The sequence below is a fragment of the Chrysemys picta genome, chromosome 17 (genome assembly GCF_011386835.1).
Source record: "Chrysemys picta bellii isolate R12L10 chromosome 17, ASM1138683v2, whole genome shotgun sequence".
In the NCBI taxonomy this organism is placed as follows: domain Eukaryota; kingdom Metazoa; phylum Chordata; order Testudines; family Emydidae; genus Chrysemys; species Chrysemys picta.
The window spans coordinates 12,397,143-12,415,948 of record NC_088807.1 but is presented as its reverse complement, the minus strand read 5'-3'; the positions used below and the strand labels follow the sequence as shown (position 1 = coordinate 12,415,948).

The 18,806-nt window shown below is 43.4% G+C and overlaps 1 long non-coding RNA gene across 1 annotated transcript; it reads right to left on the bottom strand.

The window, feature by feature from the left end:
• Window positions 1-12,593: 12,593 nt before the first annotated feature.
• Window positions 12,594-16,070, bottom strand: LOC122173313 (uncharacterized). The gene is made up of 3 exons (XR_006173792.2): window positions 15,610-16,070; window positions 14,755-14,793; window positions 12,594-12,881 (listed from the first exon to the last, which is right to left on the bottom strand). It is a non-coding gene; the product is annotated as an uncharacterized LOC122173313 (long non-coding RNA).
• Between the last annotated feature and the right edge of the window lie 2,736 nt (window positions 16,071-18,806).

The following is an 18,806-nucleotide window of genomic DNA, read 5'->3' as shown; positions in this document are numbered from 1 at the left end:
GTTAAATAAACTTATATGTGCTTTTTCCATAAACTAAGTGCTGTGTGCTACATGGAGCTGTGTTCTAAGGTGTAACTAATAAGCAGTGGAGTACTGTGCCTTTGCGAACAGCGGGTCTGGTCATTCTGTGAGTGGTTAAGGGACTGGATACCACAGGAGGTGTCATAACTATAAAGGGAAGGGTAACAGCTGTCCTGTGTACAGTACTATAAAATCCCTCCTGGCCAGAGACTCCAAAATCCTTTTCCCTGTAAAGGGTTAAGCAGCTCAGGTAACCTGGCTGGCATCTGACCTAAAGGACCAATAAGGGGACAAGATACTTTCAAATCTTGGGGGGGGGGGAGGCTTTTGTTTGTGTTCTTTGTTTTGGGAGTGTGTTCGTTCTCGGGACTGAGAGGGACCAGACATCAATCCAGGTTCTCCACATCTTTCTAAACAAGTCTCTCCTATTTCAAACTTGTAAGTAAATAGCCAGGCAAGGCGTGTTAGTTTTCCTTTGTTTTCTCAACTTGTAAATGTACCTTTTACTAGAGTGTTTATCTTTGTTTGCTGTACTTTGAACCTGAGACTAGAGGGGAGTCCTCTGAGCTCTTTAAGTTTGATTACCCTGTAAGGTTAATTTCCATACTGATTTTACAGAGATGATTTTTACTTTTTTTCTTTAATTAGAAGCCTTCTTTTTAAGAACCTGATTGATTTTTCCTTGTTTTTAAGATCCAAGGGGTTTGGATCTTGATTCACCAGGAGTTGGTGGGAGGAAGGAGGGGGGATGGTTAATTTCTCCTTGTTTTAGATCCCAAGGGGATTAGATCTGTGTTCACCAGGAGTTGATGGGAGGAAGGAGGGGGGATGGTTAATTTCTCCTTGTTTTAAGATCCAAGGGGTTTGGATCTGTACTCACCAGGGAATTGGTGAAAGGTTTCTCAGGGCTTCCCAGGAAGGGAATCCAATTGGGAAATGGTGGCAGCGGAACCAGAGCTAAGCTGGTATTTAAGCTTAGAAGTTTTCATGCAGGCCCCTACATTTGTACCCTAAAGTTCAAAGTGGGGATCCAGCCTTGACAGGAGGCTACTCAGAGTTCTCAGGGGTTGGAGTTTGCCTAGCGCTTGCCGGCCTGAGAGACATGAGCCCATGTGGGTTGCCTGTGGCTGGTGGTGTCAGGCAGTTGACCCCTAGCAGGTACAGAGAAGATTCCTCAAGTTAACAGCAGGTGTTAGCGAGGTGCCTCGGAACACTGGTACCCCGGGGATCATCACAGGTGGTGATGAGGGGGACTGAGTGCAGTAATGACCAGGTGTGGGTGACAAGGCAAAGAAATAGGGGAAATAAAGGCTTTTATATGTTTATCAGGAGGAAAATACAGTAGGTCTCTTAATAAATAAAGAAGGACAAAATTAATGCTTAATCAAAATGGCTGAGATACTGAATAACTTGTGTTAACTAAGAAGAATAAAATAATAGCTACGGGGGGAAATTAGTTAGTAAAACCGAGGTTGGGATTTTAAAAACATCTCTGAGATTTAGGACTATTATGCTGCTATCTTTTTTAGGCACTTTGTAAAGACAGTAGAACCATAAGCAATAAGCAGGACAAGTTTAAAAAGAATGTATTGTTGGACAATGAGAGTGCTTGTTTTAATACTGATAATGTGAAAGAAAGTTGAAAAGAACTTGTAATGAAAAGAAACTTTTCCTATAGAGAGACTTAGTAAAAACTGTAAAAGTGTCTAGGGCTTCTCTACATGGTGTGGCATTGTGCACCAGTGGAGTGTGAATTCTAAAGCGCACCAATGTGTTGCACACTAACTGGCCTGTGCAGACCCTGGTGGCATGCACTGAAAGTTCCCTAGTGCACATTAATATAGTGCTGTTTTGAATAGTCAGCACTATGTTAACATGCACTAGGAAACTTTTAATTCATGCCACCAGGGTGTACATGGGCCACTTAGTGCAGAAGAACGGCCATACTGGTCAGATCAGTGGTCCATCTAGCTCAGTATCCAGTCCTCTGACAGTGGCCAATGCCAGGTGCTTCAGAGGGAATGAACAGAACAGGCAATCATTGAGTGATCCATCCCCTGTCATCCACTCCCAGCATCTCACAATCAGAGGTTAAAGGCACTCAGAGCATAGGGTTACGTCCCTGACCATGCTGACTAATAGCCATTGACGGACCTATCCTCCATGAACTTAGCTATTTATTTTTTGAACCCTGTTATAGTCTTGGCCTTCACAACATCCCCTGGGAATGAGTTCCAAAGGTTGACTGTGCATTGTGTGAAGAAATACTTCCTTTTGTTTGTTTTAAACATGCTGACTATTAATTTCATTGGGTGACCCCTTGTTTGTGTGCTCAGTGATGGAATAAATAACACTTTCTTATTCACTTTCTCTGCACCAGTCATGATTTTATAGACCTCAATCATATCCCCCTGTGCTCATCTCTTTTCCAAGATGAAAAGTTCGCCTTATTAATTTCCCCCTCATATGGAAGCTGTTCCATACCCCTAATAATTTTTGTTGCACTTCTCTATACCTTTCCCTATTCTAATATATCTTTTATGAGATGAGGTGTCCAGACCTACCCACAGTATTCCAGGTGTGAGCATACCAGGGATTTATATAGAGGCATTATGATATTTTCTGTCATATTATTTATCCCTTTCTTAATGATTCCCAACAGTATATTAGCTTATTTGGCTGCTGCTTCATATTGAGTGGAGTTTTCAGAGAACTATCCACATTGACTTCAAGATCTCTTTCTTGAGTGGTAACATCTAATTTATACCCCATCAATTTGTACGTATAGTTGGGATTATGTTTTCCAGCGTGCATTGCTTTGTATTTATCAACATTGAATTTCATCTGCCATTTTGTTGCTCAGTCACCCAGTTTTGAGAGATCCCTTTGTAGTTCTTCGCAGTCTGCTTTGGACTTAACTATCTTGAGTAATACGTTGGTGTGCTTTAGAATTCACTCCACTCTAGTGTGCATTGCCATGGTGTGTAGACAAGCCCTAAGTGACCAGGAGCATAAATTCCACTGGATTTGAATAGGATGTAGCCATCTACTGAAAATTTTACCCACTATCCATCAATTACCTCTGTGATATTGAAGCCAACTTCTCCTTATAAGTCCAGTTTTAGCCTCCACCCGACCCTTCGCACCTCTCACTTCAGTGATATCAAACCAACTCATCTGATGTTGTCTAGGCTGCATCTCCCCCAAGGGAGTGGGACATTTTTTGGGAAAGTTTGGTTCAAATTGGATGAGGGTTTTTGGAGATCTGGAGGTTTCCATTTTTGGCTGACATCCAAAGCAGCGTGGCTTTCAGCAGGGGCGGCTCTATGTTTTTTGCTGCCCCAAGCACAGCAGTCAGGCGGCTGCCGGCAGCATGCCTGAGGGCGGTCCGTGGTCACGCAGATGCGGCGGTGTTTCTGCGGGTGATCTGCGGGTGCTGCGGCTTCGGCGTACCCACTGCCAAATTGCCGCCAATGCCGCGGGACCAGCGGACTTCCCGCAGGCGTGCCGTCGAATCCGCATGACTGCTGCCCTCACAGCGACCGGCAGGCCACCCCCCGTGGCTTGCTGCCCCAGGCACGTGCTTGCTGCGCTGGTGCCTGGAGCCGCCCCTGGTTTTCAGACACCAAATTTATTTTGTTTTGTTGGCCTTGATATGGAGAGGCCTTCTAGTCTTTGATTTGGGGAAGAAGGAGGCTGGTGGGGGAATGAGAATTACAATTATTTCCCTAGGAAACAATGGTAAACTACCAGTGGCACAAGTGTTCTGATGCATTGAACCAGACCCCAGTCAGACCAGATCTTAGGGTTTGATGAGTTTCACATTTTAACACTTTCTGGTCAATATATCAGCTACAAAAGGCTGACTCCGAAGCAGACTAATCTGTGCAGTTTCCTGGCACTATAGAAATATCAAAAAATAATTAATAACTTTCAGGCTTTCACTTACTGTAGCGCTGGCCCTGCCAAATCCAACAATCATGGCATCTGAGGAAAGATATTGAATACATCGGTATCAGCTTCCATTGAAATGCCAGAGAACTCCTGTTAACCCTAGAGCTGGTTCAAATGATGCTGCTGAAACTTTAAAAAAAATATATATTTAAAAGTGACTGTTTGACCAATATGAAAATGTTAGCAGGAAATTTTAATTTTGGTCAATTTTTTTCCATTTTTTGGATGAAAAGGTTTTTTTTAAACTGAAAATGGATTTCAAAAACATTTTTTCCATTCCTTCCCCCCCCCCCTTTTTGTTGAAAAAACAGATTTCTTTTGAGGAAATTTCAGGGCAGAAATGAACATTTTTCACTCCCCAATCCCACTAATAATTGGCATTTAACAACATGCTCCAATTCAGTGCTTCTCAAAGTTGGGCCGCCTCTTGTTCAGGGAAAGCCCCTGGCGGGCCGGGCCAGTTTGTTTACCTGCCGTGTCCGCAGGTTCGGCCGATTGCGGCTCCCACTGGCCGTGGTTCGCCGATCCAGGCCAATGGGGGCTGCGGGAAGTGGCGCGGGCCGAGGGATGTGCTGGCCGCCCTTTCTGCAGCCCCCAGTGGCCTGGAGCGGCGAATCATGGCCAGTGGGAGCCGCGATCGGCCGAACCTGCGGACACGGCAGGTAAACAAACCGGCTCGGCCCGCCAGGGGCTTTCCCTGAACAAGCGGCGGCCTGACTTTGAGAAGCAGTGCTCTAATTAACCTTTATTTCAGCTCCTGCTTCTAATTTGGCATAAAGTAGAGTCCCATTGGGAAGTCCCTGTAGGCCCGTCTGTCACCCTGCTTTGACTCTTCTGTCCCACACCCTTTTACCCAAACACCAATCTAAGCACTAAGGGAAGCAGCATCTTACACTCAAGCCGATCTCCAGGGCTCTTGGCACTCTCACTTGGACTCTGTTCCCTGTGGAAAAATGTGAGCACAACATAACCAGGGAAGTCAGCAGCTGCCCCTGTTTCTGGTGCGCCCCCTGGGAAATGGGAGGCCCAGGTCACATCTCCGCTCTACCCAATGTGGATCAGAGACTTGAGCGGGGTGACAGCCTGACAACTGAGCTATGGGGCATTCTGACATGGGCCACTCTCAGTATTGTCTGTTGAAGCTTTGCCAATGTGTATAACTGATTGAAGAGTCACTGGGCCAGAGAGAGAAACTGGCTCCATAACCTGGGTGAGGGCACAGTCTTATTCAGGACTTGAACTTGGGTCTCCCACAGCCTAGGGGAATGGCCTCACCATGAGGGTATTGGACATTGCAGGATGGAGCTGTCTCTAACCCACAATTCCATCCTGGAACCTAGGAAACCTTCCTGAGAAAAGTGTCATTGAAACATACATTTCAGCAAAAATTTAGGTTTCCATTAATCAACATTTTTTGACAAAATTGTCAAAAATGTTCCGACCAGCTCTGAGTGGTGCTAATCATTGGCCGCAGAGCTGGGGGGCACCCAGGCCACGACCCAACCACATTTTGGCCAGCAACAGCCCAGATTGGGGCAGGTGATCTGGCGGTGCCAGGGCCAGGAAGGGGACAGGCTGGCTGTTGTAGTGCTTTGTCAGGAGAGAACTTCACCTGCACTCAGTGGGGAGAGCCAACAGGCCAGAGTGGGGAGCCGGGCCAGCCCTATGGGACAGGAGATCTCCGCAACCCAGGGGCAGAACCAAACGCACTCCTTGTGCGCCCCCCCATATGGTGCTCTGTAGCCCTGGTGCTAATGATGTGGATGGGAGGAAGCTACAGTTTGAAGTGATTCAACCAGGAAGGGGAACTCTCACCCCACAAGCCCCAGGGATGGGGGGGAGGGGTATTGTCATGGCAGGTGGTGGTTTGAGCGCTACCGTCTGGCTGGGATTCTCGATAGAGCCTAAGGGAATTAGACACTCAGCTCCCATCAAATTGGGATTTAGAACCCTTTGCTGCCTTAGGCTCTTTTGAAAAGCAGGCCTCCATGACGTGTGTTTGTGTGGGCCACATATCAGCTAGACATGTTAGCCGAGGGGTGATCACAAGCTACCTCGTATCTCTCTACTTCAGTAGCACTGAAAAATAAATGGAAAATGTTATTTAAAGTTTGAACACCTCACCATGAACTAAAGGACACCCACAAGCACACACAATCTGTGATCAAGCTTCCGTGTGGCTCCTCACGGCTATCTTGCTTTTGCTTCCTTCAAAGTAAATGGCGTGGTTTCCATGAGAACAGGACAAGGCTAGGTATGCATGTAGAAGTGATATATATTGTTTATCGCTGTTGAGCTGTATACTGAATTTATCCATCCATCCCTGTCTACCTCATTAGTACACAGGATTCTTACACTCTAAAATGTTCCGTGAAAAACTATTTTACTCCACTCCACTCCACTGCACACACACACACACCTCTCCCTTGGCAGAGGATGAGAGATCATATATGTGACAGCAGGGGCGGCTCTATGTTTTTTGCCACCCCAAGCACGGCAGTCAGGCAGCCTTCTGTGGCATGCCTGCGGGAGGTCCGCCAGACCGCGGATTCAGCGGCATGCCTGCGGGTGATCTGTGGGACCTGAGCCTACAGCAGCTCAACAGACTTCATGGAGAAGCTGATTAACTTGAACTAATATGCAAACTAGATACCATTAACTTAGGTTTGAACAGAGACTGGGAATGGCTCGGTCATTACATTAATTGAATCTATTTCCCCATGTTAAAATATCCTCACACCTTCATGTCAACTGTCCGAAATGGGCCATCTTGATTATCACTTCAAAAGTTTTTCTCCCCTGCTGTTAATAGCTTCTCTTAATTAATTAGCCTCTTACAGTTGGTATGGCTACTTCCACCTTTTCATGTTCTCTGTATGTATAAATATCTTCTTACTGTATGTTCCATTCTATGCATCCGATGAAGTGGGCTGTAGCCCAGGAAAGCTTATGCTCAAATAAATTTGTTAGTCTCTAAGGTGCCACAAGTACTCCTGTTCTTTTTGCTGTAGAGGCATGTGAGAACAGTATGCAAATGATAATTAGGACCATTCAATGCTAGTTAGGATAGAACTTTGAAGTGCAAACCTATATTGTTAGAAATCAGAGGTAATACTAATTATATGTGTTTACTTATATCTTACAGATACTAACCATGTGAACAGACAGTTCCTGTCTATTACCACAGCTATTGTTGCAGAGATCAAAAGGGAAGGCTAACTTTTAGATGAACCTTGAAATAGTGGGGGAGATATGGTTGCAGGTTTTTTACCTGTTGTTCTGACAGGGTCTGGTACAGCTTTGAGTTGGTGTGCCCTGGTCTGGTTTGATGTGATATTTTTAAGGATTTTACTGCACTTGTTAGGATGCTCAGAGATTGACTTTGCTGCAGGCAGACAGGGAGGGCCGGGGCTCTGAGCATCGTCTCTCTGAGGTGCTTGGCTGGCTGGTTCTTGATCACTTGCTCAGGGTCTAACTGATCCCCATGTGTGAGGTCATTGGACTGTGTAAGCCCTTTCTCTACTAGATCGAAGAGCTCATTATTAAATATTAGTCCCCCATGTAGGTACTGATAGACTGTAACCAAGTCACCCCTTAATCTTTCTCTATTTAACATAAATAGATTGAGCTCCCGACTCACTATAAGGCAGTTTTTCTAAGCCTTTAATCATTCTCATGGCTCTTCTTTGAACCTTCTCCAATTGAGGAAACTAAATCCCATTGAAAGTAAACAGGAACTGCGGGCGGGGGGCGCTAAACCCCATTAAGCTCTCTGGACAATCCTGCCTTAGACAAATACATTGTGCCACCTTCATCTGTGTGTGTACATGCTAAGTCACATTTGTGAGTGGCTTGGGGATGCTTTGCTATACTTTGTGGATACTGCATGTTGACCTGGTTATTGGGAGGCTTACTATATGGCTATGCTGGGCTAAATCAGCAGGGCTATTGGGAAACAAGCAGGAAAGCAACTATTTGAGATAAGACATTATGCAAACATAAGCAAACACTTGAGGGTTGTTACAGGACAATGGCACAGCTGTGGGCCTGGGGTGACAGGCTGCTGGGCCCATCCAATTGGCTTTGGATTAGCAGGGCCCAAAAGCCCAGAACTGGAGAAGACAAAGGAATTCTGGCTGGATAAAAGTGACTTTCTTACTAGGGAAGGTGGGAACATTGGGTAACTGGTCAAACTGACACAGGCACTGGCTGGGGATGTCTGAAGAGGCTAGACCTGCCTGGGCCACCGTCACAGGGGGACGGGCTTTAGGTAAGTCAGACAGGTGTGTAGACTGATGGTTTAAAATCCTGCTCCTCTGATGTTATGCTTTGTGCCTATTGTTAAAATTAAATAACACTTGTCTTAAGAAGGCTGGTGATTTTGAGTCACTCTATTCCCCATTGGTCACAGACTCCCGAAGGAAGAACTGCCAGTTCTGAACCCAGTCTGACCTTCTGGGTAAGCAGAGTAGATACATGGGATCCTGTAGCCCTGGGCCCAGTGTGAGAATGGGACAACTGAATCATTCTACTGCAAGAGAGGAAAAGACACAAGGTCTGTAACCTGAGAGGTTGGACTCAGAGAAAGGGAACAGAGGTAAACTGGCTCTGTCACCATGACAATGCCCCCATCTCCAGTTTTTCAGCATGACATTACATTAATTACAATCATTTACATTAATTATTGACAGATACATTATTTACCACATAAATTATTTACCACAGAAAAATTATTTTTCACTGGTGCTTGCTATTTGTTAGCTGAGCTGCTGTATTGTTCTGCCAGCAGTTGACCTTTGCATGATTTCAGTATTAAAGGGTTGCAAAGCCTTACACCAATTTTAAAACAGTTTTTCAACATCTGCCTGGGCCATTGTGGGCAGTGATAAACAAATTACTCTTACCTTTTCTTGCCAAAAGGGAACATACCACTACTAGGACCAGGAGAGAAGGAATGGTAATTCCCAATATTAACTTAGAGGACATTCCTAGGAAAGAAAGGGTACAATGTCAGCAGAAAGGAGACACTGGGAGGGAGGGGAAATTAGTGGAGAAATAAAAGTAGATATGACATGTGATAGTGTATGAATTTCTGTCATTAATATTATTAGCTCTCTTTTTGTGGGGTTTTCTTAGTTCTATTCTATTCTATATAGGTTTGTAAGCAGCACTCATCACTGTAGTATCTAAGCACTTTCCAGCAGTGAATTAAGGGACATGACTGCACATCTGTCACACATTGTTTGTTCTCTCATCCTCGCCCTAGGAGGAGAAATGTGTGCAATGAAGAGTATTATTTTGTAGGACTTTTTAAAATATACATATTGCTCTGAATTTATGTTGGAGAAGGCAAGTGGAAGAAATGCATCTGGCGCTTGGAGCGGAAGGTGCGGAGGTTTGTGATAGTCCTTAGTTCCCGGAGAAGTTTACTGCACAGCCTGGGACTGCCCCCCAAGCAAGTTCTGTCTCCTGCAGAGATGAGCTTCACTCTTACTGTAGAAAGTTCCACTGGGCCAGAGGAGCCGAGCTAAGGACTGAGGAGGGATGTGAATGTAGGGAGCAGGATGCACTGGCAAACTGGCTAGGGCAGGGTATTCCATACACAGGGGACAGCCTTGGAGAAGGCATGGAATTGGAAGCAGCATACGGAGACATATGAAGCATCCAGGTAGATGAGGTATCTGACATAGAACTAGAGCTGGTCAGAAAATTTCCATCCAGATGTTCATGAAAATTTGATTTCTGGCAAACTGAAAATTTCCATGTGAAACTGTAGATTCTGTTGATTCTTTAAAATTTTCCATTTGGGAAAATCAAAATAAAATGTTTCATTTCAGTTCTGGATTAGTCTGCCTGAGTTACTGTGGTGCCTCATGGGAATTGTAGTTTGCACGTGTCATGCCTCCATTCTCCTTTATGGGCCTGCCTCATGGACAGACTACATCTCCCATTATGATCTGTGGTCAAGGGACTCCCATGATGCTGTGTGGCAACTGAAGTGGACACAAAGATCAATGTAGAAAAACTGAAATGAAATGTTTTGATTCAGGAATGTCATAGTGATTTATTTTGAGAGAAAATATCTAAAATGTTCCATTTTTCACATTTCTAAATAAAAACATTCAGAAATGTTTGCTATTTTTGTCAAAAACAAATGCTGAAGGACCAGGCTGTCCCACAGAACAGAAATTCTGTGTTTAACTTGCCCCATCTTACACATCATCCCTGAGCTTGGCTGGACGCATTAGCTGGTGGGAGAACTGAATGTTTCTTATGGGTGGGCAGCTGTATAGATCTTATGGGATGTGGCTGGTCCATATTTTAGGGGGAACCAACTTCAGTGTTGCTCATCTCCTTCCAGCCAAAATTCAAACTGGAGGCTGGCTGCCACAGACAATGTGATTAGCTGCATTTGAACACTGGCTGCCCCAACAGAGAAACTGCCAAGCAACAAAGGAAGGGTCAGAATAGTAGCTTCAGGTCTATTCATTCTTCATGCTTTTTCTCAGGACATTATTTGACCAAGCAATGCTAGAGCAATGCCATGCCATAGACATAATGAAAGAAATTCATACCTAGGCCAGCACAAGGTCTCTGCATTTAAGTTCTCAAAGCCTGATACTGGATTTCAGCACAGGGGTGAATTTCACCTCACCTCCCTAACTTCAGCACTCTCTCCCAGTTCCCCAACACTCTGGTAACTGAAGATGGTGGATCTGCATTCAGGATCTGTTTGACCCAATCTTAGCTAGATTTACACATATCTTAAAAAACAGCTTTATGTTGTCTGCAAGCCATCTACGATCATAACTAACTTCATTTACCATTGGAAAGCGGCTGAACTCCAGGTACAGTCCTGTTGGAAGTGGGCGTTGCATCTGTGGAGTGGATGCAGAGCTGGTCATGCATAAATTACTTCATTCATCTGAAATCCTTGCAAAAATCTGCTTTAAAGCTACAATAATGCTTGCAATGAAATACTCATTGCTCTGGGTCAATATGTTTAGCCAGAGAATTTAAGTGGTTTCTACTATAGCTGTTGGAAAGACACATTTTTCTTTCATGGGAAATTTTGACATTTCAAAATCACTTTCCATTCTAAACTGGAATGAAGAATCGAAATATCAAGTGTTCACTAAATAGAACACTCTGAAAAGTTTCAAACTGGAAATGTCAAAGTGAAAATACTTCAGTGGCTCAGAACAAAATGGCCTGATTCAACATTTTCATTTCAATTCTACTGAGCAGGGAAAAAAAAGATTAATAAAAATCAACAATTGCTAATTGAAAATTTCAATGATAACAAAACCAAAATGAGACTTTCTAGTGGATCTATTTTATGCTAGGCTTTGAATTGACATTCTCAAACGGGACAGTTGTCTCTTAGCTGTGGTAGTTTGGGTCCTCAGTCTCTTGAAAGTCTAGAGGAATACAGCAGCATCTCATCCATTACACCATGAATAGGGCCAAAATATCCCAGGACTCCGGTGATTAAGGCTGGGTCCTATTTAACTCTATTTAGGCTGTTAGTCATTTTCTGTGGCCTAATAATTGAGTTAAATATTGTGGGGCTAATCCATTGCTGCTCTGTTGTCCATTCACTCCAGTTAGGCTGATGCAAAGGGTCCGGAGAGCAGAAATAGGGTCCCATGGGGAATACCCTTAATGCAAAGGGCGCCTGTGCCTGGGAGCAGAGACTGCTCCATTAGATGTGCACCATGTACTCAGGCACCAGGAGTGTGTGTGTGTATTGGGGTCTCATGTTAGGCCCAGGAGAAGGCAAACTTGTACCCCTGCATGAGTACAGGATTGAACCTGGCTCTCAGAGCCTGGTGCAATACCTGTTCCTCTTGACTCCATAGGAAGGGGCCTGTATAGGGAATTTGGCAGTCCTGCTATCTTGCCTAAGATTATGATAGTCAGTGCAGGGTGCTCGACTGTGTGTCACACATTCCTGAACCCCCTGGCAGAGACATCCCCATACCAACCCACGTCCTGAAAAATTAGGGTCTCCTTTATACCCTTTCTCATCCTCAGTCCATAAACAACAACATTCCATTTGCAGGAGGTTTGGATCTCACTGGCTGTCCATTATATCAAACCGGTACCTCTGGGTGAATAGGAAAATTGTATTTATCCCTTCATATAACACAAGAATTAGGGGTCACCCAATGAAAGTAATAGGTGGCAGGTTTAAAACAAACATAAGGAAGTATTTCTTCAACCAACTCACTGTCATCCCATGGAACTCATTGCCATGAGGTGTTGTGAAGGCCACAGAATAACAGGGTTCAAAAAAGACCTAGATAAATTCATAGAGGGCAGGTCTATCAATAGCTATTAGCCACGATGGTCAGGGAGGTAACCCTATGCTCTGAGTATCCCTAACCCTCCACCTGTCAGAAGCTGGGACTGGACAACAGGGGATGGATCACTCAATGATTGCCTGTTGTGTTCATTCTCTCTGAAGCACCTGGCACTGGCCACTGTCAGAAGACAGGATACTGGGCCAGATGGGCCATTGGTCTGACCCATTATGGCCATTCTTATGTAGTCCATCTGGGCTACACCTAATATTGGAGAATAGTTGTATAAATAGGATGAGTTTAGTGTCTTACCTGTTACACCCAGGTTCTGGGTGGCACTTAGAAGTGAATTCTTTTCCTGATTTTGAGGATCCTTCTGCTGATACAAACAGGTAAATCTCCCTGCGCTGTTTGACCTCACTTTATAGTCGTAGGCGAATTTGCTTTCCTGCATTGGCCAACTTGCAAGATCCTTCCCATCTTTACAGAAAATAACACGGAAAAAGGGAGAGAGGGGAGGTACTTTACACTTCAGCACCACGGTGTCCCCTTCCTCACTGGATGCCTTGTCTAGAAGTAGCTGAGGAGCATGGAGGTTACCTAAGTAGACAAACATTATGTCACTAAATACAATGTGTCTAGTTCCTTGATGGTGTAACCTTGCAGTGCTCCAAGGATTTTAGCAGAGATTTTGGACCAATGAATGAGGCAACCAGCTTGATTTTGAGGCCTTTATAAAATCCTGACAAGAACATTGGCCCAAAGAGCTCATGGAGGGAAGCGGGCACATGGTCAGCCTCCCACTTGAGGAGATAGGAGGTGGGTTTGGGTAGTCCCTGAGGAGTCTCCTAGTGCAGAAGGTGGTTGGTAGCGTGGGAGCAATGCTGACACCTCAGACTTTTCATAGGGCTGAGGCAATTTCTCAGCTGGAGCCCTGCCCCAGTGACTTTTCTACTGTCTGTAGAAGTGGGGTTCTCCTCAGACATGGGCCAGTCAAAAGTCTGTTGAAGTCAGTGGAAAGATTCCCATTGACTGGTGGGTTGTGAACCTCAAGGGATCCACCAGAATGAAGGTGGAGTAATGGCCTGCCTCCCTCAGTTCCTTTGTTCTACTCATGCTCCATAGCCTGCAGACCTCATTAATTTAAGAAGGGTTACCCTCTTTTGCATAAGACAGCCCCCCCATCCTTGCCTGCTGTGGTCTTGGTCGCCATAAATTCATCAAGAACCCTAATCTCTCTATTTCAAGCCCCCTGCTTTTCCAGTTCCTATGTTAGGAATGTTTGTTTTTTCAACAAAGGCAACTCCCAGACAAAAACTTTGTGAAGGCGAAGTTAAGGTTAAAAGTTGACATCAGTAACATATGGGTACAAATCCACGTAGACATTTATAATTAGTAAGAGAGGAGATATTATAAAAGGCAGGAAGTTCAGAACTGAGGGGAAACTGATAAAAAAATCAAACATTTGAAAGTATTAAAAATTGATATTTAAAAGACCTAAACAACCAGAACTGTACCCCCATAGCAATACCCTGAGAAAGTCAGATACTCAGAATAACTTACCATCTGTAACAAGCTGTTCCAATTTATCAGTGGCCACAAAAGCTAGGAGTCCTTAATTTTAAATGTACAGAGGTTGTTCCAATTCCTAAAGTCATAGACAGTCCTGAGCTACAAATTCTTGAATAGACAGGCAGTGGACTGCAAGCTGTTGTTCCCTACTCCTGATTATAGGCCAGATCTTTCCTTCCCAAACCTGCAAACGACACTGACCTATTCTTCCATCACCTGTCCTGTCACTGCAGTAGCTTGAGTTTGCTGAACTGGTGCATTATGATACCCGCTGTCTCCAAATAGTTTGAAAGGATCTTGTGCAAAAGTTTGCTATATCCCAGCTCCTGGTAGTGGTTGCCAGACCAGTGCAAGGGGTGCAGAGCAGGTGTGGAAAAACACATGGACCTGGATCCAGAACAAAAGCTTGAGGCCTTGGCTTGGGGAAAGATTCCCATTGAATCATCCTTTTCATTATTATTTGTTATTTTTATTCCTGTCTAGCCCAGGGATTACCTTTTAATTTTACTGCCATCCTTTTTTAGCTGTTTGAACCCAGGAGCATTTGCTGATTATGAGCAATTCACGTGCATTGCTACTACTGGTCGACCAACCATCAGTCAATGTGCTATTTGATCAATTACACCATTGCTATCAAATTAATTATCTGCCAAAGACCTTTTGCACAGTGATCTTCCAGCTTTGTAGCTGTTCCAGTGCAATTTGAGGTAAATAAATAATTCACCCAATGTAGAGAAGTTCATCTAATAATCAATTAACAGTTTTTAATCAAATCCACATAACCCCATAGAACTCTTCACAATTTCTGTCCCAAGAATTAATTGCCAGTCTTTCAGAAACTGCAGGTTTTTTCTGCTGTGTGGTTGCATTTCTGCTCTAGGTATGTGGAGCAAATACTCACCTGGAGAACTGCAGATTTCTTGGTTTGTGAAATGAATACCTTTAAAATAAATACATAAGTTTAGTTTTCGGTAAAGGCAGAGGCTCAGGTTTTGTTCTCTGTTGGTGTTGGGTAAATCCGGAGTTGAGCCGTGGCTGCAATGGGGTGGGGGCAGATTCTGATCTCTGTTCCCTGGAGATACCAGCTTTATCTGCATATTATTGTTTCTTATGACACATAAAGGAAACGTAATACAGTGGTGGTTTTCAACCTATGGTCCAGGGACCCTCAGGGGCTGGCAGACTATGTCTAAAGGGTCTGCAAAAGGTTGTTTTTACCATAGAACAGTGGTTTTCAACCTGTGGAAGTTCTGGCATTTGCAAAACATTAAATGACTAAAAAGATCTCTTTAATTTAAAGGTTATTAACCTTCCAAAATAAGCTCCATTCCACAGTGATTGAGCCTAAACAGAGATATGTTTATTAAACGAGTGGTATTTATTTAGGATCAGATTCTGCTCTACAGTTACACAGATCAAAATCAAAAGTAACTCTGTTGAGGTAAAGTGGAGTTACTCTGGATTTACAAAGGTATCATTAAAGACAGAATTTTAAATATTCTATATATGTGGGTATTTGTATATAAAATTAAGGCAGAGATTTTAAAAGCTGCCTAAAGGATCTGGACTCCCAATTCCTGTTAAGATGAATGAGAGTTATGTGTCCAAATCCCTGGTGGCTTGGCAAACCTTAGCCTAAATTTCTAATTTAGACCAGTCATTAAAATGTTCCTGTTTAATTAATGGGACAAAGCTCAAATATTTTGTCTCCAGTCTCGCCTAAAAATAAAATGTAGAATATCCATAAACTACTTACAGCAAAGCCAGAGAACCGGCCGCGGGATCATCAGGAGATTTGGTGAGAACTTCAAATTTTTGCTGTGCGCTTCAATTGAGAGAGGCACCAGTTAGAAGAGGCACCAGTTAGGAGAGAACCCAGGGTCTCTGTTCTGACTTTGTTCTTGTCCACTGGGATTCACAGAAGACCAGACACAATTCCTCTAATCTGAGTTGCTTCTGGTTGCCGGTCCAGGAGAAGCTGCTTTCACTCAGCTCTGTGTCTCCTTTTGCTCCTCAGGGTTCAGACAGCAGACAGGCTGGTTTTGTATCTCTTGTGGATTGTGTTGCTGCTCTCTGTATGCGACAAGTGTTCATGTCATTGGACTCTGCACCATCCTTCAGCCCTGACTTCCTGCATGATACCTGAAAAGCTTAGGAGATTACCATTGTCTGTGGTTCAGATCAAGGTTATGGGTGGACCAGCTTCAGTTGCACCTGCTAAATATCCAAATAAACAGGAAAAGAGGCATTTCAGCAAACTCACATATTTAACAGACCTTCCTTTCAGTGGGTGTATAGGGGGTGTTTTAAGGTCACTCCTGCTATACAATAAGAAAACATAATAAGAGAACCAAAAAAGTGCCACCATGGCTAAACAAGAAAGTAAAAGAAGCAGTGAGAGGCAAAAAGGCATCCTTTAAAAAGTGAAAGTTAAATCCTAGTGAGGAAAATAGAAAGGAACATAAACTGTAGCAAATGAAATGTAAAAATACAGTTATGAAGACCAAAAAAGAATTTGAAGAACAGCTAGCCAAAGACTCAAAAAAGAATAGCAAACATTTTAAAAGTACATCAGAAGCTGGAGGCCTGCTAAATAACCAGTGGGGCCACTCGACGATCGAGATGCTAAAGGATCACTCAAGGACAAAAAGGCCATTGCAGAGAAACTAAATGAATTCTTTGCATCGGTCTTCCTGGCTGAGGATGTGAGAGTGATTCCCAAACCTGAGCCATTCTTTTTAGGTGACATCTGAGGAACTGTCCCAGACTGAGGTGTCATTAGAGGAGGTTTTGGAACAAACTGATAAACTAAACAGTAATAAGTCACCAGGACCAAATGGTATTCACTCGAGTTCTGAAGGAACTCAAATGTGAAATTGCACAACTAATAACTGTAGTCTGTAACCTATCATTTAAATCAGATTCTGTACTAAATGACTGGAGGATAGCTAATGTGAAGCCAATTTTTAAAAAGGGCTCCAGAGGTGATCCCAGCAATTACAGGCCAGTAAGCCTGACTTCAGTACTGGGCAAACTGGTTGAAACGATAGTGAAGAACAAAATGGTCAGACACATAGATGAACATAATTTGTTGGGAAAGAGTCAACATGATTTTAGTAAAGGGAAATCATGCCTCACCAATCTACTAGAATTCTTTGAGGGAGTCAACAAGCATGTGGACAAGGGGGAATCCAGTGGATATAGTGTGCTTAGATTTTCAGAAAGCCTTTGACAAGGTCCCTCACCAAAGGCTCTTAAGTAAAGTAAGCAGTCATGGATAAGAGAGAAGGTCCTCTCATGGATTGGTAACTGGTTACAAGATAGGGAAAAAGGTGTAGGAATAAATGGTCAGTTTTCAGAATGGAGAGAGGTAAATAGTGGTGTTCCCCAGGGGTCTGAATTGGGCCCAGTCCTATTCAACATATTCATAAGTGATCTGGAATAAGGGGTAAACAGTGAGGTGCCAAAATTTGCAAATGATACAAAACTACTCAAGATAGTTGAATCCCGGGTAGACTGCGAATAGCTACAAAAGGATCTCACAAAACTGGGTGACTGGGCAACAAAATGGCAGATGAAATTCAATGTAGATAAATGCAAAGTAATGCACATTGGAAAACATAAACCCAACTACACATATAAAATGATGGAGTCTAAATTAGCTGTTAAACTCAAGAAAGATCTTGGAGTCATGGATAGTTCTCTGAAAACATCCACTCAATGTACAGTGGCAGTAAAAAAGCAAACCGAATGTTGGGAATCTTTAAGAAAGGGATAGATAATAAAACAGAAAATATTATATTGCCTCTATATAAATCCATGGTATGCCCACATCTGGAATACTGAGTGCAGATGTGGTTGCCCCATCTCAAAAAAGATATATTGGAATTGAAAAAGTTTCAGAAAAGGGCAACAACAATTATTAGGGGTATGGAACGGCTTCAGTATGAGGAGAGATTAATAATACAGGGACTTTTCAGCTTGGAAAAGAGATGACTGGTGGGATATGATTGAGGCCTATAAAATCATAACTGATGTGAGAAAGTAAATAAGGAAGTGTTATTTACTCCTTCTCATAACACAAGAACTATGGGTCATCAAATGAAATTAATAGGCAGCAGGTTTAAAACAAACAGAGGGAAACATTTTTCCACACAACACACAGTCAACCTGTGGAACTCTTTGCCAGAGGATGTTGTGAAGGCCAAAACTATAATAGGGTTCAAAAAAGAACTAGATAAGTTCATGGAGGATAGGTCCATAGGTCTAGACAGTATTTGGTCCTGCCATGAGGGCAGGGGACTAGACTCGATGACCTCTCGAGGTCCCTTCCAGTCCTAGAGTCTATGAATCTATGAATCTATGAACTGTGGTTGAAGAAATCAACCTAAATTCACTCTCTTATACCAGTGTAGTGCCCCCTCTCCACCCGATTATCTTCTATAATGCCAATCTGCATACAGGTTTTGATGGACAGGTCTGGGTTCTTCTGGATCCTGCCACCCACTCAGCAGGGTGTATCTTCTTTATTTTTTCCTATGAATTTATTTGGTGGTGCCTCCACCCCCTCATTCCTTCCTAGCAGGGTCACCAGGGCAGTTTGGGATGAAATTCTAACCACAAGGTAACCCCCACTTATTTGCCAGATAGTTGGAGACTTCCAAGAAATAACACAAATACATACAATATATTCAACACAATAATTATATTAAACAGGAGACAAATATGACATAACAGGGTAAAACACTATTCTTAGGGTCACAGGTGCCCACGCTGATAATACCTGTGACTTTCCCCAGTCATGTGACCTGATGTAGCAAATATAAGATTAGTGTCCCGTTGGTACGCGTACTTTGTTGGGGCCCTTGATGACCTATGACCACGATAGCTTCTCTGTGATGGTTTAGCAGTGTGGCTGACTGGGTTCAGTACAGTCCAAAGGACTCACAAGTG